The sequence below is a fragment of the Prionailurus viverrinus genome, chromosome A1 (assembly GCF_022837055.1).
Source record: "Prionailurus viverrinus isolate Anna chromosome A1, UM_Priviv_1.0, whole genome shotgun sequence".
NCBI lineage: Eukaryota > Metazoa > Chordata > Mammalia > Carnivora > Felidae > Prionailurus > Prionailurus viverrinus.
The window spans coordinates 65,630,817-65,656,537 of record NC_062561.1 but is presented as its reverse complement, the minus strand read 5'-3'; positions in this window follow the sequence as shown (position 1 = coordinate 65,656,537).

The following is a 25,721-nucleotide window of genomic DNA, read 5'->3' as shown; positions in this document are numbered from 1 at the left end:
GAAAAGAAAAGAAAAGAAAAGAAAAGAAAAGTGATGAGTAATGTGTAGGTAACAATGCTTACCTGACGGTGTTCAGAAATCTAGTTGTTGAGTTGTGGGGGATGGTTCTCCTGGCACAAATCAAACGTTGGTTACTTCTGTTAAGTCACCTCTTTTAACATTATTTATATCTCAGTGTTTCAAGCTTGAAATTGGCAAAGACTAGCAGCCATTCATTGAAACATCCCTGCTGTTGGCGTAGGTTACAGTAGTTTGAAATTCCTGCAAATAGACTTATGCCAAAATGGTTGCAACTTGTAATTTTTTGTTGGATTCTTGATATTACCAAAATCTGAACTTAAGTGTAATCTTGGATGCTGCGAGTGTAATTCTAACTTGAGCCCCTTCTATAATCACTGTTTTTTATTTTTGATTTTATTTTTTCTGTACACACTGTTTTCCAGCCTTTACTGTCACCACTGCTGTGTGGCTTTGCTCGAGGCACAGGCTGCAGATCGTCGAATAATGTGATGATAGTCTGTTGGCTGAGCCCTCAACTCCTACTGCAGGCTGCATCTTGCACTAGTGGTGACTCATGGGGACAGTACAGCACAGTGGGCTATCGAGGGATCAAAATTCGATCTGTTAGAAGTAAAGATTCTTAGGTTTTGAGCTTCCATTTCTGATGAAATTCAAATTTCTGATGAAGTTCTATTTACTGCCTAAGCATTATATGAGAAGTGAAAAATTGCACAGCTCCATGTTGCCTCACATTTTGGCATCATAAAACTATTCAGATGGTTATAAACAGCAAAGGAAATTTTGATAATGAAAGATATATCTTATTTTCCATAAAGACATACTCTTCAGAAATTCTTGGCAAATTTTATGAAAGTCATGAAATGCCCTTTTCAACTAGCCTGGATACAGTGGGCAAGAGTGATTCTGTATTCTACTTTGTTCCTTTAAATATTTAACAAACATTTACTGCGTGCAAGATTTTAGATGTATATCTGTTTTTCTGTTCCTTAGGGATAACTTTGGAATGATCCAAGCTTTATACTTCTTTTCCAGTAGATTTGTGCTCATTATCTCTATATGAAACTGTGTGGAATAAACTATAGACTATGCCTAAACAAAGAAATTTATCCGTTTAAGTAGTTGAAATGAGTACCCTTTAAGGAGCACATTATAATATTTATATTACAAATGTATACATATATATTGGTTACAATGTAGTTGGCCTAATTTCAAGTAAGACCCATATAAACCTGTATACATCTTGTAGAGAAGACTCAGCCATTATTAATGGCCGCAATAAAAGTAAATCTAGTTACCAGAGGATCAAGATTTTAGTTGCAATTTAAATGAAGTTTTTCATGACATACAGGGAGGTAGATATTTTAATATCTGATCCAACACGTCACCTATTAGTACAACGGAAGTAGAAGCACCATGCTATGTGTGCCAGACTTTCAGTATTGCTTGGCTGTTCTACTGTTTGATGGAGAATGTTTTTCATTGATCTGCAAGCCATTTTTGTGTAGCTACGTTGTCATGTGGACGTGTGCTTTCATCTTGCAGATTTTACTTTTCTGGTCTTTTTATCAATTCTCCCTTCCTGCCCGTGCTGAAAGTACATACCATGCTGTTTAGTGTGCTACTGTCACAAATTTAGTCTGCTAATGGTCTATTAATAACAATATCAAGGAAAATGGATTGATTGGAAAGACGCTAAAAACAACATTAATATGAATCTTGAAATATTCTTACCTTTTTAAAGTTAAAGTGCTGATATCGTTTGGGCTACATACGTAGACCAGTAGATTTAAATTGCTATGACTTCTAAGGAATCCTTTGATTCAGACAACCATATGGCGTGATAATTCTGTGTTAGAAAAGCATAGTCCTAAATCTAGGATTTATTAGGCTGAGTGACTATCCTCAGGCTAGCATCAGAACTGATTTTAGTAGCTAAGGTACATTTCCAGGGTTGTACATAAAAAGGTGGATTGAGAAAAATTAAAGAGCTTGATTTGAATGAGATCATCTAAGATTGGCTCAAAGAAAATCAGGGTGCATTGAGTGGAAATTCTAGAGAGAAAGAATGAAATAAAATTCAAATTATAAAAATGACCTCAAAATGGCTAGCTACTGTTTCCTTTGATATTCTGAGGTTGAAACCTTAAATACTTTAAAATTTGGGATCTGCCTTTTTTTGAGGTCTAATAGTATTTAAAGGAGAGGGAATAGAAGAAATTTGTAAGTCTTTTTGGAAAATAGCATAGGAAACCAGACTAGAATAAGCAATGCATGAATCTTTGCTTTGTGGAGGAGGGTATGGTCGTCATGAGGGAAACATGTTCAATTCAGCGAAGAATTCGGTCTTTGCAGGAAGCTCATAGATATATTCTCTTACAATGAGACATGTAAATGTCATTTGGGAAAGTTTTCCCACCTCAGAGTCCTTTATATATCATTATCATCTCTGCCTGAATGGCCCAGTGCATGTAATAATTGGGCTTCATTTCTTAGTGTTAGCTTTTCCATCTCCGGGAATACTTCTTTCTTCCCCCCGGTTCAGGGATTTCTCTCCTGGGATTCTGCTTCTCTTTGAAACCTATCACCTTCTCTTCGAGTTTCATATATTTGTGGATGTGTTTGCTTTTCCGGGGAGAGGTCCATAGCTTTTTATCAGCTTCTCAGAAGGATCCGTGTACCCCTTGCTCTCTAATCTGTAGGATGTAGGCAGGATCTCTGTTGTCCAAGACTATAAAACTAATTCTTCTCATTTTCTGTTTTTATCTGGTTCTTAAGCAACTCAACAAACTTTCTTAATGGCTTCTTAATTTTTGGGGACCAACCTTCTCATAGAATGATTATTCTCAATCATGTGAGTGTGTATGTGTGTGTGTATATATATATTATATATGTATTATATATATATGCATATATATGTATTATATATATGCATGTATATGTATTACATATATGTGTATATATATATTTGAATCACCTGGAAGACTTCAAAGAGTGTATGGTTCCCGGGCCCCATACCCAGAGATTCTGAATAAATTAATGTGTGGGGGTGGCAACGACAATATTGGATATTTTTAAAAAGCTTCCCTAGATAATTCTAAAGTGCACCTAGGGTGGGGAACCACTGACCTGGTATGTTACAGAGCTTCACATTTTAATTAGTCATGGTAAATTGGTAACAATTTTGAAAATTAGTATGAAAATGTCTCTGCTGCTAGTGGTGATCAAATTTGATTATAAAGATAAAGGGGTAAAGAGTGGGTCAGGTTATCATTTACATATTTCAATGGTTGACACCTGCTAGGATTATGTCACCTCCAAATTTAAGTTAAAGCCCTGTTAATGTGAGGAACTGTATCTTTTATTTAATAAATCCTATGTAAACCATTGACATAAATACACATTATAGAAATTTGACTCTTTGAAGATATTTAACCTAAGCATAAGTGTTGAATCATGTGTGGAACTATCATCAATAAACTGTCATCAATAAAACATTACCCCCACACCCCACCCTATCTCTTTTTAAAGAGATTGACCAATTTTCAAATTAGGTCATTGACACATCTACTTCATCAATGCTAAGATTTTAAGACAACATGTTTCTAGATTTTGTAAATAAGGTTTGTGAAATGCAAATGCATCCTTACATTCCTCTAGTTTTAGTATTTTGGTCCAAAGCCTCTCCTTCCAGTCTTCTACAAAGTCTATATTTATTTTTTCAATTTAATTAATAAGGCTTCCTGCCTTATGAAGGATATATTTTCCTTCTCATCCCCTTTCCATTTCCCTTTGATTTTTAAATCAAGATTCAAACCAAGTCTTATTCATTGATGAGCTAAATAAACTGTTCTCTAGCAAAGAGGCTGCTTTCTAATTAGCTGTAGGATATAATTAGTACATTCTCTGGGCCAGTAAGAATTGGATTTACCAGATGCCAGCAACTGACAGTCCGAGGAATATTAGCAGTAAGCAGGCAGAAGCGTGGGTGGAGGAATGGGGATAAAGAAAGGGGATCCTTACTTCAGGCTGTCAAGGCTTATGTGTGAAAATTTCTGTCAAGTTAGTCACTTGTACTATCAAATATGTTAAAGCTTCAATTTTCAATATGCAAGTCTACTAGACCAAAAGGAACCACAGAGGGTTCTGCATCAATAATCATGTATTATGGCAATTAGTCCATGATGTACAAAGCTGCCATAGATGTAAAGCATCTTAGCTGAAAACCAGAGTCTTGGCTCTAAGTCAAAGTTTAATTTTTGATAAAAGCCTGCAGTTGGCTTCAGCATTTGTCTGGCACCAGGACACCATGGACTCATGATAAAATTATATTATTTCTTAATAAGAAACCAGACCATAAAATAGTTTATCTCACTTTCGTGAAGTTCCAATTTATCTAATCCAATTGCAGACACACGTATGTGGATCAAATGAAGATCTAAGAGATTTTGAGCTATTTTTAAGACCTGAAAATAGAAAGCAGTGTATTAGATTTGATTTTGAAATAAAAATACAGTACTTACAAATACAGCAAAAAGTTTCATATTTGACTAAATTCTCTCAGAAATCTCTGGTGACCAGAGATGTGATATAAGAAAAGGCACTGCGATTTTATATTGAAACAATCCCCAAGGCCCTTTGAGCCCATTTTACTTGACCTTTTTTTTTTTTAATCGTTCACAACTGGGGAAATGGTAGTTATTATGAATGGTTTAAAAATATTCAGAATTTCCTAGCATTCAAATTGATTGTATATATTATCAATACGTGTTATGGGGCTTTATTAACTCTAGCTCTACTAGTGTGAATCTGTGAAAATAAATTCATTCAATTCTTGCTACAAAATTCGTAAGTTCTGGATAAGCAAGAGGCATTGTGCAAATATATATATATTTCCCAATATATACACATATTCCAAATATACACACATATTCCAAAAATATGTATTCCAAATACGCATACAGTTAGCCTTTGAAAGACATGGATTTGAACTCCGTGAGTCCACTTATAGATGGATTGTTTTCAGTAAATATACGTACAATACTGTAACTGTATTTTCTCTTATACTTTGTAGATAACATTTTCTGGTCTACTGCCATACCACCCTGAACACTTCCAATCTCGTCTTGATAACATTTTCTGTTCCTTAGCTTACTTTATTGTAAGAGTACAGTACATAATACATATGACATACAAAATATGTGATAATTGTGTTATCAGAAAGACTTGGGTCAAGAGTAGGCTTAGTAGTTAAGTTCTTGGGGAATCAAAAGTTACATGCAGATCTTCAACAGCATGGGGTTTGGTGCCCGTAACCCCTGCATTGTTTAAGTGTCAACTGTATATTCTGTATATTCCAAGCATATATATTTTCAAGATGCAAATATGTGTGTGTGTGTGTGTGTGTGTGTGTGTGTGTATATATATATATGTATATATATATATGAAGTATATTTACTTCTTTCATTAAAAGGCTGGTAATGCAGACAATCCTAATTCTAATTTTCTTCACTGTCAACTGAGAGTGTTGTCTGTGTCTCATTATCCTGTGTGTGGGTGCTATGTCTTGAATTATACCCCCCCAAATATGTAAAACCTTACCCCCAGTAAATGTAACTGTGACTTTATTTGGAAGTAATATCTTTGCAGATGTAATCAAGTTAAGATGAGGTCATTAGTGTAGGGCCTTAATCCAGTATCACTGGTGTCTTTATAAGTGGAAGGAAAGTTGGGCACAGACCCAGGAGAACATCATGTAAAGACACGGAAATGCAAGGAAAAGAATGCCGTGTGAGACAGAGACACCCAGGGAGCATACCATGTGACAACAGAGGCAGAGATTAAAGTCCTGCAGCTGCAAGTCAAGGCCGGCCAAGGGCTGCTGGCAGCCACCGGAAGCTAGGAGAGGCCAGGAGGGATTCTCTCCTCCAGGTTTCAGAGGGAGCCAGGCCCTGCTGGCACCTTGATTTTGCACTTGTAGCCTCCCAAACTGTGAGACAATATATTTCTGCTGTTTTAATCCACCCAGTTTGTGGTACTTTGGTATAGCAACCTTAAAAAATGAATCCAGGAGTATTTAATAAATTTCCTGCCGCAAGAATATATCCATCAGTTAGGAGTGTTATGGGGGAGAGCCCTACCCTCTGTAGGCAAGTAGACTAAATCTAGTCAATGCAACACATTTTTATTGACTTCCCACAGTTAGGGATATAATGATTAAAAGTCATTGGACGTGCCCTTAATTATTTCATAGTCTAGACCACCTCTAAGGTTTGTATAACTCTAAAATATTTTTATTCTACGGTAATTAAAGTGTATTAAGTGTGGAAAATCAAACAGCATGTCAAATTGCAGATAAATTTAATAATAAAAGCATATAAGGAAGTGTCTGGTAGAATGAGTTTGCTTATCAAGATAGAATTTTGATCCTAAAATAAAATGTCAGAGTATTAAAGATGAATTTGTTAATATGATATAACTTTTCTATACCATTTTTTCCTATACCAAAGGAACAAGTTTTTTTGTTTTTTTTTTAATTTGAGAGAGAGAGAGAGAGAGCGTGAGCAGGTGAGAGAGGCAGAGGGGCAGAGAAAGAATCTTAAGCAGGCTTCATGCTCAGCACGGAGCCCAACACAGCGCTTGACCCCATGACCCCAGGATCGTGACCTGAGCTAAAATCAATTGTTGGTTGCTTAACCAACTGAGCCACCCAGGTGTCCCAAGAAAGGCCACTTCTAATACAAAGCTTGATATATGCGTATGATTATAAAATAGCATCTATAATATATTAAATAATGTATAAGATGCACACACATATTTTATGTCTATGCAAATGTATTATTATTTATCCTTATTTAAATAAAAGACTTATATTTTCAAACTGTATTAACTGGACAAGTGTACATATAATAATTGAGAAAGGTTTAGGTTTAAAGTTTTAGAAAATTAACGATTGTGGATTAGAAAGGCTCTCACTGGTTCCGTGTAAATGATTTTGTCACTTTTTATGATACAAATTGCAACCCCCCCCCCAAAATTAGAGAAAAAATGGAATCAATCCCCATGTAGCCAATATCCCACTTGAATGACAAGCCTTGTAAAATATCTTAATAGCCACTTTCAGGATTCAAGGACCATGAACCCAGTATCAAAATTATCAAACTGATTTTATAAATTCAGTAAAGTTGCAGGACACAAAATTAGCATGCAGAAATTGGTTGCATTTCTATACACTAATATTGAAGTAGCAGAAAAGAGAACTTAGGAACACAATTTCATTTACAATTGCACCAAAAATGATAAAATACCTAGGAATAAACTAAACCAAAGGAGGGGTGTGTGTCTGGGCAACGAAGTCAGTTAAGCGTCCAACTTCGGCTCAGGTCATGATCTCAGGGTTCATGAATTCAGGCCCCGCATCAGGCTCTATGCTGACAGTTCAGAGCCCGGAGCCTGCTTCAGATTCTGTGTCTTCCTTTCTCTCTGCCCTTCCCCCACTCACGCTCTGTCTCTTTCTCAAAAAATAAATAAACATTAAAACAAAGGAAAAACCTAGCCAAAGGGGTGAAAGACCAGTACTCTGAAAACTATAAAACATTGATGAAAGGAATTGAAGATGATACAAACACATGAAAAGATATTCCATGTTCATGGAATGGAAGAATTAATATTGTCATGTAAGTAGACCATTTATATTCATACTATGTATTCATATTTTAGTGTCTTTGCCTTTTTTGAAGCTTTATTTTTAAAATTATTTAAACAAATAAAATTATTTATTTATATTTTATTTATTTGCAAATCATTAAATCCACCATGCATTAATATTCAATAGGATTATCTGTTCATGTGGCTTTCATGAATAAAACACCTCAGTAATTCCCTGTAGTGGGTGGACACTGAAGTCACCTTCTCAATGTCTGTTTCAACCCCGACCCCCACGAATGTGGCAGCTGAGTGGTTGGGTGACTGACTCCCATTCCAGGGGCTGACTCAGAGAGTCTAGCTTAATCAGTAATCCCATCCTCCTTGCCAGTGATTGGTTCAGCGTTGTAGTTCTGAGGCAATAAGGGTGTTTATACGGAAATAGCAATTGGTTCTGGAAGGAGCAGGTGAATTAATTTGGGCAAATGAGATACAACTGGAAATTGCAAGTTAGAACTGCTTCCTGACTCAAGAGAATGTCCTACAGAGAGCCATTTCCTTTTCCCCCAGATGCTGTCACCCAAGGATGTGAAGTCTGAACAGCAGTAGTGATTTAACTACCAGTCTGAGGATAATGACAACACCGAGAGGAGGGAAGAATCAGGAGAACAGCAGTAGTCTGAGATAGAACCACAGAGTTAAGTCACCACCAGAATCTATTCTCTGGCCAAGCTTCCAGGTACACAAGGGAACAATTTCCTCAATGTTTAAATTTGAGTTGAATTTTCTGTGACCTCCAAAGAAAGTATCCTAAATGATACTTATTAATATTACCTATTAAATACAATCCGGATTTTAATTTATATATTCAAGGCCTACTACCTATTTAATGTCTATGATTTCCTGATTTATTTACTGTATGCCAGCTGTTAGAGTACTTTCTATGGCTTACAGTTTCCTTTATCTAAAATGTTCCTCAATAGTAAGTTATAAAAGTTTAATTTTTCTTAAAGTTCTAGCTTAAATCTTGTCTCAGGGAGATCCATGATAACTTCCACTGGGATGAATCATATATATCTGTATATCATTGTATCTTTCATTTTTTTGTTTTTCTCATTCATTCGTGACTTACCCAGTTCTCTGTATTCCAATTCTCACATGTATCACCACCTATTTCATAGACATTTTTTGCATACTATCTTTTCTACAGGATTGTTAGCTCCTTGAGGACAATTGTATCTTTTTATTTTTATAAGTCACATGAAGTTTTGCAATACATAACCTATACTTTATTTTGGTTGGTCAGGGTTGTCATAAAATTTTCTAAGCTTTCTGTCATATGAGTGTATTTGTTCTCTTTTTATCCGTGGAAGTGAAGGAAGAAGAAAGTCATTTTGGAAAATTAATCATCAAGTCAATGGTTCAATATAAATATAATTTATAAATTATAGACTCAATCACTGGCAAGACTAGCATGAGTCTGAAATGGTACTGGAGATCCATTGCAACCACAATATCTTGAACACCATTCAACATGCAGTCAGCTTAAAATAAAAGTTATTTGAATATGTGAAGGAGGCCTACAATGAGGAAAAAGTAGCAAGAACTTTGGGAATCACTGAAATGATTTCATTAATGACAAGCAGATTTAAACATGTTCCAACTTTCTTACATAACAAAGTGAAATCTGCGTGATTTAGAGCTGTAACTAGTTTTGTGAGCTCTGTAGCCATGAAATAAATGTTACTTAAAATTCATAAATGATGCAGTTCCAGGACTTTTTAATAGGGTTCTGAGGAAACAAGCCCAAGGAGATTGAGTTGTAGTATACACTTTCATGTGCCAAGCAAGGTGCTAGATGTGCACACATTTTGTTGGGATCACGGAATTTCTGATTGCTTAGTAATTGGCCAAAGTCACACGGCTAGTGAGTGCTGGGGCTGCAATTAAATTCTGTCAACCTTTAAGGACCTTGCTTCCTCCACTCATGTGCTTATATCAACTGAGCAACTGTCAAGCAATCTGTGGTGAAGTCTGTTGTTTTGTGTAGTTTCCTGAGGGCAGAGGGAAGGGACTTTGATCATGCCAGGCCTCTGTTCCTGACATTTAGAGACCTTTAATTCCTTAAAACATTCATTCATTCATTCAATAGTTACCAAGAGACCATCATGGGCTAGCTACTTCACTGAGTGCTAAGCACCTCATATGAATAAGACATAATTTTTTTCTGTGAAGGAGCTCATAGAGTACTAAGTGATACAAGCACACAAGCTGTTAGTGTATGATGCCCTGTGGTCTGTGCTTCCCTACCTTACTGTTGATCCCTTATCATAACTTAACCCCATTATACCTATCCATTGTTCTTACCTATTCTTCCCAGTACCTTTATGTTGGTAACTACCAAATTTACCTCCACAGCCCTAACCTCTCTCTTGCATTCCAGAAACAGCCTACTCAGCATTTTCTACTGGATGACCGATAGACACTTTGATGTTTCCAAACTAGAACTTTGAATCCCCATCCTCCAAACCCCAGGGCTGGCCTTTCCTTTACATCTCAGCACGTGAATAAGTAATCCTGCCTATTCAGTTGCTTGGGCCAAACATCAAGCCATCTCGACTTCTCTCTCTTATATGTGCCACATCTACCAAACAAGTCATATTGGCTTGATCTTCCGATTATATTAGAGTCTCCATCAACATAGCTCTAATGTAATCTAGAGAGGCCAGGGGTCCCCACCTGTTTCCCCCTTCACCTCCCGACACCTATAGTCTTTTCTCCATCCAAAGGCCAAAGTAGTTCTTTAAAAATGACAACAACATCAGACTCAGGTCATATTATTTTTCAGCTCCAAATGATTTAACTGCTTTCTATTTCACTTAAAATATAATCCAAAATCTTATCTTGCTTCAAAAGTCCTTCCCAACCCAATCCCATGCCATTGTCTAATCTCCTCTCCTCCTACTCTTTTTCTTGCTACCTTGGCTCCCAAACTGGCTTTCTCACTAATCCTTGAACAGGGCAAGATTGAAGCCTTGTCTGGGCATCTACCTAGAATAATTTTCCTTTTCATCCATATGGTTCACTTCCTGGCTTCATTAAAGTCTCGGCACAATAAGCAGTACTTAAATATTTCCGTGACCACACCAAGCTATAGGACCTCTTATCACTCTTATCCGTATACTCTGCTTTATCCTTCTTTGATTATCACTGCCTGGAAACCTGGAAATTACATTTAAAAAAGTAAAAACAGAGTTTTTTTCTGATTTTCTCCACTAAACTATATGGTCAATGAGAATAGGGTCTGTGATCTTTTTTTTTTTTTTTTTTTTGGTATGTGTTAACTTGGCTAGGGAATAGCACCCAGTTGTTCAATTAAACACAAATCTAGGTGTTGCTATGAAGGTATTTTGTACATACAGTTAAAATCTATAATAAGTTGACTTTAAGAGAGGTGACTATCTGGTTTGTGGGATTGAGCCCAGCGTCGGGCTCTGTGCTGACAGCACACAGCCTGCTTAGGATTCTCTCTGCCCCTCCCCTGCTCATGCATGCTCTCTCTCTCTCTCTCTCTCTCTCTCTCTCTCTCTCAGTAAATGGATGAACATAAGAAAAAAAAAAGAGAGGTGACTATCCTCCATAATCTGAGTGGACCTTATCCAATCGGTTGAATGTCCTTAAGAGCAAAACTGGGGTTTCCCTAATAAAGAGGAAATTCTATTTGTGGACTTCAGCCTCTGCTTCTTTTCCAGAGTTTCTAGTCTGCCAGCCTGCCCTATGGATTTCAGACTTGCCAGACCCCTCAGTCATGTAAAGCCAACTTCTTGAAATGAATCTCGTTGTAAATATATAAAAAATGCATATGCATGTATATATAATATACATACATATGTATGTATTTTATATTCATATAGATGTACATGTTTAAGTTATACATAAGTATAAACTTTATATGTAAAATATAAATTATGTAATTTTACTTATTGCACCTACTCTTTATATATATATGCATGTATGTATATATGTATGTGTGTGTGTGCATGCACACGTGTGTGTATGTAGCCTACTGGTTTTATTTCTCTGGTAGTCTCCTGGTTGATGCAGAGACTACGCTGAACACTTCAGTTTCCCTCTTCAGATGTCATCCCCACTCTTCTTCATATCGCATAAATCTGTACCAACTGCGCTCAGTGGCTCCTTTGCCTTCTACCCTGTAGTTGGAATGGGAAATATTAGGAGGGAATAGAGAAGCAGGAGACAGGGCATTTATTCGTCAGGTTCACTCACAGCTAGTCACTGCAACTTGATAGTGATCCTTGTTTACTGAAGACCATGGCTCTTGTCAGACAGCCCTTTTCCTGGCTCTGCTCTCTGGGTTCTGGTAACTCCTCCCTCCTCTGTCTCTTCAAATCTAGAGATAGGTTTGACTGCTTCCCACTATTGCTAGCTTTAGGGTATTATTGCAGACCATTTGCTGATTTCCTTAAAACCTATGCACATCTTTGAGAATAATCTTTTCAGTACACTCCCCTCTCTCACCCTGTTTAGATAAGCCATAGGTTTCCTGCTGGGACAAGTGATACAGGAGCTGTGTCCTCCTTTTTTTTCTCTTCCTCCTCTATCTCCAGTATCTAGAATAGTAGGATCTCCATAAATATTTGCTGATTCGTTGACCAAATAAGCATGTACGCTTCATTTTATTCACTGTCTCATAAATACCTCTTACTTTCTCAGAAGCATCTTGTGTTTACTTCCCCCTACCCCATCTGGAACATCTTTCCTCTTTCCCTCTACCTGTGAATCCATCCCCCGAGATCTTGTTTAAACTTCTTCAAGAAAACATTCCCATCTATTCTAAGTAGCCAGGATTGATCTTTATCTCTTCTGATTTCTCACTAAATGTAGAGTCAATCTATACAACAGAATGTAGTGCTTAATCATTCGTGCACTAGCCTTATACTCGTTTTTGTTCATGGTGTCTCATTGCATCCCTCCAAGGAGACTGTAAGTTTCTTGAGGGCAATGATTACTTTTCATCCATTTCTTTTTATAAAACCTGAGTAATGCTAATGGTTCATTTAAAAAATGGCTTAGAATAGCATCCCTGCATATTACTTCTAGGGATGTGGAATCATTGGAATTTTCCCTGATGATTTTTTGGAAGTAGTTCCTTCACTGTAGTTGGTGAGAATTAAAAAAAAAATCAATATACATTTTGAACATAAGCACTAAATTTTATTTTAGGATGTAATGCTGCATTAAACTTTTTTTTTTATTAAGACCATGTTCAATCTTACCTGTGGTTGCACATCCTTCGATAATAAATAACAAATGATATTAACAGCAAAGATAAATTGCATCATCCTTTCCTTAATGCATAAAATATTGTTTTTTTATGAACATAGAAAGCTACATGGCCTGAAGCTTAGAGCAAACGGCTGTGATCCTGGTTTCTGATTTGAACTGAGCCATTCAATTTTGAGGTGATCCCAGAGAAGTCATTTAATCTTTTCTGTACTTCCATCAATCTAGCAAGAGAGCCTATGTATCTTACAGAGCAAGAATCTATTATCCAAAAAACAAAACATAACAAAACAAAAACCTAAACACACTATGTCTAAGTTAACAAATCTTGTTTCATTAAACTTTTAATAGAACTAGAGCCTTTAAGAGCTAGCAGTTACAGCATTAAAATGCTAGTGTCAAACCTAGAAGAACAAAATAGGCAGTCTTAAATGTGAGCCCACATTTATGTTGAGTAAATATGCCAAGAGAAAATGCCCTTCTTGTTCATGCGCCTAGATTTTTTTCCCCCTGTGAATAATAAAATCCCTCTTCCCCTGAAATCATCAGAAGGGCTAAGTGTGACGGGCTGAGCTGCTCTCTGTAACATGCTTTGAGGGAGAACAAATGTGTTTTGTCGATTAGCTGGTTATTGCCACTTTCCTTTTAAAAAGATCAACTTGAGCTGATTAGAAAACTAAGGAAAAGGAACTTTTAATGGCAAGATGAGGACATTAAAACCAATATTGTGGAGAACCAAATGGAAAGCATTAGAATGCATTATTGATTGTTCAGCCTGGAAAAATATGGTAATTACTCTTTGAAGAGTAGGAAAAATGGACCAGATCTTCTACTGTGTCGCTTCAAGTTCTGTGATCTTCTCTCTCCTGTGGTAATGAAGATGTGAGTGGTGCTTTCAGATGTGTTTGGAGGTGTCCATATCTACAGTATTTGAATCATCAAGGCTTTCAAAACACAGCACGCAAATTCTCCACCTCAGCCACATAGCTCATAAATGTAGCACAAATGGCCTCTGACCTTATAATGTAATATACTACTAAGTTGAACCTAGTGAAAATCTGAACCATGCTTTCGAATATCTTCGTAACTTTTTGAACACAATATACTCAGATAAGCCGTATTTCTACATAAAAAATTCCAATTTGATACCAACATTTTCCCATCTATCCTGTTAAGTTTCCCCTGTCAACAATATAAAGGCTTAACAGGAAAGATGCCATATATTCCCAAACATCATATTTATACATCAAGCATTTAAAATATCTTTCTGAAGATCTTACATTATTATCCTATTAGGTTTCATTCTGCTATAGTGGTATGTCACTAGCATATAGCACAGTGATATTGTGACATTTCTACTTGCACAATGTTTAAGACTTTCAAAGAAGACATCATAAAGTGCTAGACCTCATTACAAATGTACCCCTGTAGTTTCTTCCACAGAAAGCAATCTTGTTCGGTAGAGTGTTAACAGCACATTTTTTACATGAAGAGGTAAAGTCAAATCATTGGAAACTAATCCATATTGGAGACAACAGGGAGTGCATCTTGCTGGGATAAAACAAAGCATTACTTAAATTTTAGTAAGAGAGATCAGCAATTCACTTCATTTCTGGAGCCATCTAAAAAAACACTACCTAGCTTGAGAGGGAGGATGACTTAGAATCAAGGGTAAGAAAAGAGAAGATGAAGAAAACTAATAGACAAGTCCCATAATCTTGGCAGGCCCACAGAATGATATGGAGAATTCTCCTGAGCTGTAGGGCTTTTAGGCTGACAGCCCTGATATGTCATCCTTCCTGAGTATACACATCCTAATTGGAAATGTGGCATTTTATGCATACGCACGCATGCAGTCAGCATAAAAGGGCAATACATGTCTTAGAGAAGATTCATCTTACAGAGATAATATGCATGGGGAAGGAGTTGAACAAAAACACCTCACAAATCACCTTTTTGTGGTTTTGTGAGTGAGAAAGAACCTCCCAACCCCCACCAAATCTCATCTACTGAGATTAAGGAATTTGGCTCCCCCTCCTCTTATTTACCTTAAAATGCCTATCACTTTCTGAAGTGAACAAAGACACTTCTGAGAAAAACATATGAGTTTTGTTTATTATAAAGTAGTTCTTGTGGACTAACGTGCAGTATGTTTTTCAGTAAATGGCCTAAGACTTCTCATTTGGAGCACGTTAACTCAATATAGATGTTTCCTTTGCTTCCGTTGGTTTTCCTTACCCGTATTATTTTAGTACAAAGAATGCTGCAGGATACAGCGAAAGAACAAAGTCATCGCTTATCTTGGTGGCTTTGTTCACTGTTCAAAGTGACATCTCTGCTTCCATCCGCAAAAGGCAGTGGGCTTGGTGTCCATCACGTAAACTTCTGGGGAGCACTGCATAGTGGGTGACCAAGCAGCTGGATGGCTCCGCTGATCGCTTCACTAGTGCCTTCTGGTACAAATGCAGCCTCTGCCAAAGCCTCTAGGAAGGTTTCTTTTATCTGAGCTACATCGTCCCAAATATCAGGGCCAATTACAGCAGGAGGAACGAGGCTTTTGGTTGCAATTCATGTCTCTTCTAAAGGCCTTTCCCTCTATACCAATTCTGTCACCCTGTAATTCACTTTAAATAATTTGAGAGTCATTCATTGTATAAGACTTATTACCAATTTAAATGGAGATATCCCCTTGAAGAAGAATCCTATTAAGAATTAGGATGTTAGTTTTATGTCCTGAGTTCCGGCCACGAATGATGCCTTATGAGAAAAGAAGAGGTAAGAGTGTTAAAAAAACAATTACTTGAAAACCAAAATCGTGAACCAGCTGGACCAAGTAATATATGAAAAGTTTCCAAATAACACAGAAAAAAAACATGTTTCGAGCAAATTAGCAATTTTTTTTGGTCTGAATATCTGGATAACTGTGTCAAACTAGACAAACCTAATCACTAGAAAACTAGCATCCTGAGTTTTCATGATTACTTTTACTGTAATAATTACTTGTCAAATATGAAAACCAATCTGGCCTATATGCTGATTTTCAGCTCTCTTATATGATTCTTCTTTTGTTATATTAATTTTTAGACATGCTCATTTAGATCCCCAAATAACTTAATTCATTCCAAAATTATACTCCTGAGATTCTTTTCTCTGAGCCTCCTAAAAGGTCTTATCCCTGCTAATTCAATCTCCCAAAAGCATTTTCACAATCAACAAATATGAATCATGCTATAACATTTTGCTAAATCTAATCATCTACATTTTCTCAGTCTTGGATATCACTCACCTGGCAATTACCCTACTGAAATGGACTTTTGTAATTCTTACAGAACCAGATAACCAGATTATGCGAATTACAGTTAGAAGGCAGAGGCCATGTGGTGTGAGATACAGAACATGGCTATTTAGAAGATAACATGTTAAAGGTTGATGATACTGAGGCTCTCTCTAAACCTTTCTAAAATGAAGATGTACTAATTATTCACTCTTCCAGTTATGTGACAATGTTGGAAAAGTCCAGATCTCAGGGTAATTGCAGGTAGACTTCTTTCCTAATGAATTATTTATTTATGGCAACTTCCCCTGGGTGTTATTTTAAAATATCATGATTATTGAATGGAACAGTTCTTAGCAGAGGCCAACAATATTTTTCTATGTAATATCATTATTCTCACTTATCTTCATTTATATAAAAATGTTGTGCTTTTTAGAATATTTGTTTATGAAATATTTGTTTATAAAATATAGAGAAATTTACTCTGCAGACCTAAATATTTGATAGTCACGTATTTAACAGAGGGAGAACCCTCTTATATTACCTAATAAATGAAGATAATGCTACCATAAATCATAAAATACCAAAAAAAGTAACTTGGGTTTTGGTTTGGAATTACATCTTATGTGTTTTTAAGGGTGAATAAGGATACCTTAAGCAATCATTCTCTTTTCACTGCTTGAATTCTGGCTTCCTGGGATTTTTTTTTTTTTTTTTGAGGTTTCTGGCTTTTTGTCTTGCAAGATATTGACCTGGACTTTTTATTGAAAAGCTTGGTTTATAAAGAAATGTAGAAACATTATAGTTCAAAGATAACAATTCAAAATAGTCCAGTAAAGAACAAATTTGGCAATACTTTTGCCAGAAGAAGCAACAAAGTTTGAAGATGGTGTGTATTTTAAGAAATACATGTGGTTTACTCATTCATTCAACAATGGACAGTCCTGGACACCATGTGTTCTCCAGTCACTGGAGATAAAAGGCTGAAGAGAAATAGGTTTTTTCTCTTGTGGAATTTGACCTCCAAGGCAGTCTTTTTGGAAGGGTGGGTCCTTTGCATTAGCATCACCTGAAAAGTTTGCTTAAAATGCAGGTGTCTGGCTCCCCTCTCCATACTTAAATCTCTAACAATGGAGTCCTAAAATATATACCTTTAATACATTTTTAACAAACTCTCTTGGAAATTCATTTGTGCCCCAAATTAAAGGACTATACTGATGAGTCCTGGAATGTTGCTGAGGCAGGAGTCAGGGGTGTGGTCTACAACTCCAACTGACTGGGATGGTCTTGGGAGCATCACTCTACCTTTTTTTGCATCAAATATTTATTCCATAAAATGGAGGTGAGATATTAGGTAGTATCTAAGATTCCTTTCACCACTGAAGTTCCTCTGGGGAAGGGATGATATTTTGCCATGATACCCAATACTGGCCACTATTAACCTGTTGACCCCTTTCTCGAAGTGTTTTATCTTGCTGCCGTTACCTCTGAGAAGGGGTGACACAGTACCAACGCAAAAATTATGAAAAGAATCAAATACCTGACTTCTGAATTTCAAAAGGATGTGTTCAGGCAAAAGACACAGATTTAGAAGACTGTAAAATGAATCAAAGGCGCTGTTTTCTTGAACTTCCTAGATAGATGAAGATTTTATGAGCCTATAGGGTAGAGAACAACTGAATCAGTTTAAGTTACAGTACCAGGGTCTAAGGGGACGCATTTGGTTACAGAGCAATGATGTTTGATATATGCTACATTTGTGCCATGGGACCCATGCCCCACCATCCGTTGGAAACATATTTGCCCCAAAATTCTTCTTCATCCTTCTAGAACCTGGTTAAGGTTTCACATTTTTTTGATGTCTTCTCGTTCTCTTCTATGAAACCATAGGCATCTTCCTTCTATATCCCCACTGCACCTTTTACCTGGTTCTATTATGGTTCTTATTTAATTTTATGACAATTGTTGCTTGGATGTCTGGCATGCTGTGAGTGTCTGAGAGCCCCCTTCAGGATGTTCAACCTGGCTCTTTGCCTGTTGTTTTCCTCATGAATGCCACCCATTAACACATAGTTAAATTGCTTAGCAAACATGCTTAGGAGGTATTTCCATAGAATATGTAAAGACCTTTGTAATATTGGGGAGATGAAACGAGTTTTTATGAAATGAAAACAAAGGCAGACTGATAGGGATTGGGAAGTGAAGAAAGCTAATGAAGAATAGATCACTGGGGCGCCTGGGTGGCGCAGTCGGTTAAGCGTCCGACTTCAGCCAGGTCACGATCTCGCGGTCCGGGAGTTCGAGCCCCGCGTCAGGCTCTGGGCTGATGGCTCAGAGCCTGGAGCCTGTTTCCGATTCTGTGTCTCCCTCTCTCTCTGCCCCTCCCCCGTTCATGCTCTGTCTCTCTCTGTCCCAAAAATAAATAAACGTTGAAAAAAAAATTTTTAAAAGAATAGATCACTTAGCTTCCTAGTGGCCAGAGTGAAGAGTGCTGAGTTGAATAATTCTCATTTGGTAAAGGATGCCATACCATGAGAAATAGTCAGTATATCTTAGTTCTGAACACAGAAGAGTGTGTCACGTGACATTACAAGAAAAGGACATTCATGGTAAACTCCCATCATGTATGAACAACAAATGAAGCCACGTGCAACATCACATCACTGTTTCTTATACTTGTCCAGACAAGAGGCAAGGCACAGTATTAAATTGTAGATCTGAAAAGTTGTTCCTGTGTGGGGAGAGTTAATGTAATATAGTAAATGCATATTTCTTTCTCATGATCTGAGGTGAAAGGTGAGATAAAAGGTGAAAATTAGAGAATCTCAGGGAATAATGGCTACTCTGTCCTTATCTGGAGAAATAATGGTCTCTATGGGTTTTCTGAAAGGAATCAGTCAAATGTAGATGTTCCATCTTATTGATTGCAAGGCAATCCACATACTTTAGAACTTAGGCAAGGCTGGAATTTGATGAAATAATTAAAAAGCTGAACTCGTGTTTCTTATCCCTGAGGTCTGCTATAGGAAGACCTTCAGGCAGAGCCAAGACTTTTCTCAAAAAGTCTCTTAAGACAAGTGCAAATGTTCAGAAACAACGTAAAATAAGTGCTAGTGTGTCCTCCCATCCAGAATGGACAAGATGAATTTGGCTACAGAGATGGAGGTTACCAGAGGTTAGCAGAATCCTGCCTTTATCATGATTGTGACTTTGGTAGGTTTCATTATTCATCATTATTATATCAATCATGAGTCTATGAATCTAACCAGTCATCATCATACCCAAGGTCATCTAGATTTTCTCCTATGTTGTATTCTTTGAGTCTTATGGTTTTGGGTTTTACATTTGGGTTTATGATCCATTTTGAGTTATTTTTTGTGAGGGGTGTAAGGTCTGTGTCTAGTTTCAGTTTTTGGAATGTGAATGTCCAATGATTCCAGCACTATGTGTTGAAAAGATTATTTTTTCACTGTATTGCCCTTGCTTCTTTGTCAAAAATCAGTTGGTTATCTTTATGTGGGTCCATTTCTAGATTCTTTATTGTATACATGGATCTATTTGTCTCTTCACTCTCCAGTAGCATGCTGCCTTGGTAATTGTAGAATATTTTTAAAGGAAAGGAAAAAAAAAGTTATGGGAATATTATAAAGCTAAGATTACTCCAGAGGTAAGAATTTTTTCAGGATTTCTATATATACATTATATATCCATGTGAAAATATTCTGAATTAGTCTCTTAAAAAATCAAGAAATTTAAGGATTCCCATTTCTCCTATTTACCTGTCCTAATGCTCTCCTATCTTGTAGCAAAATTCCACAAAATATATGTCTATACTCGTTGGCTTCCAGTTTAGCTCCAGTACTCTATCTTGTTTTTAACAAAAAAAAAATTTTAACTTTAAACCTATATAAAGGCTGGAAGGTTAGTACAATATATAAGCACATAGCCTTCATTTAGATTCACCAATTGTTAACACTTTGCCTCCTTTGCCTTTTCTCTTTGTCCCTCTCTTCTCTTCTTTCCCTCCCTCCCCACCACCTGTACTTTTTAATTTGCTAAACTATTTGAAAGTAGGTTACAGCTATCATAACATCTCATCCTTACATACATTAGCATGTTTGTTCTAAGAAATTATATATTCCCCTGTGTAACCACAGCACCATAACTACACCTGAGAAAATGAAACAAAAATTCAATAATATTATCTAATATGCAGTCCTTTACATTTAATGTTCATACATTCCATTTGCTTGTTGTGCCATTTGAGTCCATTTTAATCTGGAAGAATCTCCAGTCTTTTTGTTGTTGGTGTTGTTGTAACATCGACTTTTAAAGATCAGATCAGCTGTGTTGGACATTGTCCCACATTTTTGATTTGTCATGTATTTTAAAAAAAATCTCCTGAATAAACCCAGGTTCAATACTTTCAGCAAGAATACGTGATGTATGTATCACATCAGGGTGGCTCATATTCACAGGTGTTCCAGTTATCAGTGATGCGGAGTTGAATCACTTGGTAAAGTTGGTCTCTGCCAGGTCTCTCCATTAGAAAGGTCGATTGTTTCCTTTTGCAATTAGTGAGTAATTTGTGGATGATACCGTGAGAGTTGGTGAGTACATTGCTACTCCTCCTTGCTCCCACTACCCCCAGTTTTTATCCAAAGGATTTAACATCCATTGATGATCCTTGTTTAAATTAGCTGTTACCTTGGTGACTGCAAAATAAAGATGTAATTCTAACATTTATTCTGTACTTTTTAGCTGGAAACTGTAATACGCGTCCCCTCCTTTTCCCCTCATTTCTCCCTTTATTGCTTTTCTCTTTTTCTTTCTCCCTTTCTTGCTTGTCATTGTGAACGCATGAGTTTTCTTTGATTGTTCAGCATTTTATTATCCATCACTGTTTGTCCCAGTTGTTATGGGTGTGGAAAAAATTGCCCCCAAATTTAGTGGCTTAAAACAATAATAATAATTAAATACCATATTTTCTTGATACAATCTCCTAAGGATTTTGCTGACTCTAATATTTTCTATTAATTTGCTTTTGTAAATAATGTTCTTATTTGTTTGTGCTTATATTGTTTTAAAATCATGGGGAATAGATTCATAGAGGTGGGAACAGTGGGTCAAAGCCGAATGCAGGGGCCCCTGGGTGGCTCAGTCAGTTAAGCATCCGACTTCAGCTCAGGTCATGATCTTACACTTTGTGGGTTTGAGCCCCACATCAGGCTCTGTGCTGACAGCTCAGAGCTCAGAGCATGGAGCCTGCTTTGGACTCTGTGTCTCCCTCTCTCTGCCCACCTCCTCCCCCCCCCCCCCCACTCGACTCTGTCTATCTCTCTCTCAAAAATAAATAAACATTAAAAATTTTTTTTGAAAAAGGGGGAATTCATACATAGTTTCATTAGATATTGAGAAATCTTTCCTGACAGGCCACATCATTTTGCATTGCCACTAGCAACGTCTGAGAGTGCCTGTTTTCCTGCTGCTTGCCCCTGTCAAGATTTTGTATTTTCAAAGCTTTGAATTTTTCCTAATTTATTAGCACTCCCATTCCTGGGCCCTCCTCAATCATATTTTTACTCAAAAGTCAGCCTCTCTTTGAGGACTTTCCTCAACCACCATATTGAAGTATCCACCATTTCTCATTACAATTTCCTCTTTCCTGCTGTTGTTTTTTGCAAACTTGCACCTGTTTTTTTTTTTAACATACCATACATCTCAGTTATTTATCTTTAATGTCTCATAAATTAAAATGTAAGCTCCCTGAAAGCAGCAAGTTTAGGCCATTTGATTTATGACTGTGTTCCAGGCCCTAGAATGGTGCATAGAATGGTCAGTGTTCAGTCAACATTTGTTCAATGAATGAATGAATGAGGCAAAAACACAGTTAATAAATTTGAATTAAGTGATGTTCAAGATCCTCTCCAGCTTTGCAAGTGTTATATTTCTCAACAATAATTTTTCTTATTATTCAGAAGGACTCCAGAGAATGATCAATGGAAAACTAATCAACAGATATGCATTAAAAATACCATACATATTTATTCTACATAGAGTAATAATAATAATAATTTGTGATTAAATGGGGCCAATGGAAATATGAAATGGAAAAAATCTGGAGAAATCAAAAATTCTATTTTATATAATTTCTCAAAGACATCTAGACAGGTTCTAAAGAACATTTTTAAAAACTAAAGACCATTTCTGGCATGCAAGAATTTCCTGTTTTGCTTAATTGATAAGTCAGATTCTTTCCAAACCTAAATATTCTATGATGAAGAGCTGATCATCATTGGTCACTTCATAACAATTGTGAAAAATTTGACCTGGTACATTGCCATTCATGTGATAATCTGGGAAATATGAGAACTCTGGTGAAGGAGGAGGATGATGGAAGTTGAACCTGAAGTGTGAGGGTGAGGTCCTACAGTTGCCATTACAATACTATCTCCCACAAAATCTTGTTTGTTGGTTGTTTTTTAAAACAAAATCTTGTTTAAGTTGGTTAACTTGTTTAAAAGTCTTCTAGAAATTATTCATGGGGCGCCTGGGTGGCTCAGTTGGTTGAGCGTCCGACTTTTCATTTCAGCTCGGGTCATGATGTCACAGTTCATGAGATTGAGCCCTGTGTTGGACTCCGTGCCCACCCTTCCCCTGCTCATACTCTCTCCGTCTCAAGATAAATAAATAAAAAGTAAAAAAAAAATATTCACAATCCTATCACAAAATCTTGTTTGGACTAACATATATTTATATGAAAAGGGCTATTTAATATACTTTGACCATGAAAAGGTCTATTTAATATAAGTTTATGTTACGAACAAGGTAATGGAGATTGTATTTTGAAAATATTAGATGAGCGTATACCTCATTCTTTGCTCTATCTTCGGCGTATCATATGCCCCTATGGCTATTTCTCCAGTAGCTGTCTTTCAACTTATGAAAAACTACGATGTGGAAAGGATGTATTCTGTCTTTGTAAGAAGCAGATATAATGTAAGAGAAGTCCCTTATCTCTGAGAAAGGGAACTAGAAGAACGCCCTGCCAGTTCTGGGGAAGGAGCGAGAGAAGGAAGGAGAGAGAAATAAGAGGCAGAGAAAACAGGTGGTCAGACATGTACGTTCAGGCTTTTCTGGCTGAGATGTTGGAAGGACAGTGTTCTGTAGTTTAAGGGGGAAGAAAAGTAGCAAAAGCTGGTGTCCCATTCTGAAACTGACACTCTTGAATGGATGGCGGTATAGTGTAACTTGGAATCAATGTGCTATAGCTGCCTCAGAGTGAAAAATTTTTGATGTTTTTAGGCAAAGAAAGCGCATGCGCGAATGCTTCAGCTCCTCCCTCGGCTGCTGTGTGTTGTGGATGAGATGTGGGAAGGACTTCCTGGTGAGCTGAGTGGGATGTGTAAGGTAGCTGTGCTGAGATGCACTCAAAATGCCAAGGGGCCACCTGGGTTAGGGACAAAGTCACACCATTGTAGAAGCTGAGACTGAAGACAGTCTAAAGACTTGGTCTGAATGGAAACTTGCTACAATTCAGAAGGTTGTTAGTTCTGGACTAGAGCCAGATTTGCCGGGGAGGATGAGGAACCCTGACCACACTAGAGGATAACCCATAGGGTACTAGTGAAATCTCAGAAACTGTGCAGTGACTCAGATATTGCGTGAGAACAGCCCCTCTCTCTGGTAGAGGTGAACAGGGTCTCAGCAAAGCCCACAGATATGCATGTTTGGATCCTATGTCCTCATTGGTCAAGTAAGCCCTATAACATTCCCCCACCCCTCCCTAAACCTAGAAGCCATCCTGGGGAGAACGGGATGGAGATGTGATATGGCAGGAAGGAAATGTCTGAGCACTCAGCTGGTAGAGACTGGGTTCCCTTAAAGAATTTGTCAAAGCTCCATCCTATGAAATACCATCAATTTACAAATGCGTGCTTTGTTTATGCCACAAGTGGGATGGGGTTTCATAGGAACATGGGATTATTTGTAGAAAATAATGAATAAATAGTTTTTGGGCATTTGAATAATGGAGAGGAAATTTGCGAACCTGTTTCAACATCTGTCTAAACAATTGAATTGGAAGTTATCCACACAGCAACATTAATAGAAGAAAAACTGTAGTTCTGTTTTTATAATCACACGTATCTGTATGAGTCATCCAAAATGTATGGCCTCGTATATTATGTAATTGTTCTTGACTGTGGATAAAGCCACAAGGACTTCTCTTGAGTTTACGCAAAACTCATAATCATGGAATGGCACAATAAGACTTTGAAATATGATGGTCTTCTCTTCTCTTACATTTCCTTTTTCCTACTGCCTAATCCTCTTTGATCATTGTCATTTTTTGCCTCTGCAGAGAGTGATAGTGAAAACATAGAGAACATAACAGTCACCATGTGGCTGTTGGTTCCCAAAGGCCTGTGCCATGAGAGACCACAGGCCAGAAAGAATCATGACAGTGTAAAAACTAGGCTTCAGCACGATCCTTCCTCTTGGTTACGGGGAGGTGTAAATGCAAATATGTGTTGATCTGCAAAGGGCACCTGAGTTCGGTCCATTTTGCTGCCTGGTCCATGACTGGAGTGAGGGGGATGATCAAATTTCCTGTAAGAATGGGAATCTGGAGCACAGAGAAGCTGCATACCCTTTTCAGGATAAAATTTGGTAGTGGGAGTGGGAACGGTGACCTCAGAGTTTTCTGCAGAAAGTTTAACTGGGAGCAAAGGAATTGTTTAGGGGTATCTGGGAAGGTGGCTGAGCAGCAGTCACCCAGGGGTTTGACAGCCCCATTTTGGTGCTGAATTATCCCATGTGTCTGATGGGGAATCAGAATTTAGCTACAGCCCTGATGAATGGAAGAAATAGACAGTTTCCCACATTCCTGAGTGTAGTATGAGAGAGAGAATATCAGAGACAAGAGCTGACTGAAGAAAGCCAAGTGATGAAAAAAGAGGAAGGAGGGAGTGATGACCAAGGAGTGAAAGACAGAGATGGACAAGGATGGGATTCTGAGAAGGGCAGAAGACCCTGCACTGACTGAGATTCAGGAGAATAGGGACCTAAAAGAAATTAACTTTAGATACAGAAAAGTAATTTTATATTTACTCATCATGAGAGTTTATGGACTGAGATTTCTACCAGCTCCTCTTATCTGAATTAAAGGATTAAATTCATTAGTGGAAATACATATGAACTTAAAATTTTTTTTAACGTTTATTTATTTTTGAGCGAGAGACAGAGACAGAGTGTGAGCAGGGGAGGGGCAGAGAGAGAGGGAGACACAGAATCAGAAGCAGGCTCCAGGCTCCGAGCCATCAGCACAGAGCCTGATGCAGGGTGTGAACCCACAAACCATGAGATCATGACTTGAGCCAAAGTCAGACGCTTCACTGAATGAGCCACCCAGGCGCCCCTATATGAACTTTTAAAATTGATGATTAAACATTATAATAATAAAGGGACTTCAAAAAGAAGT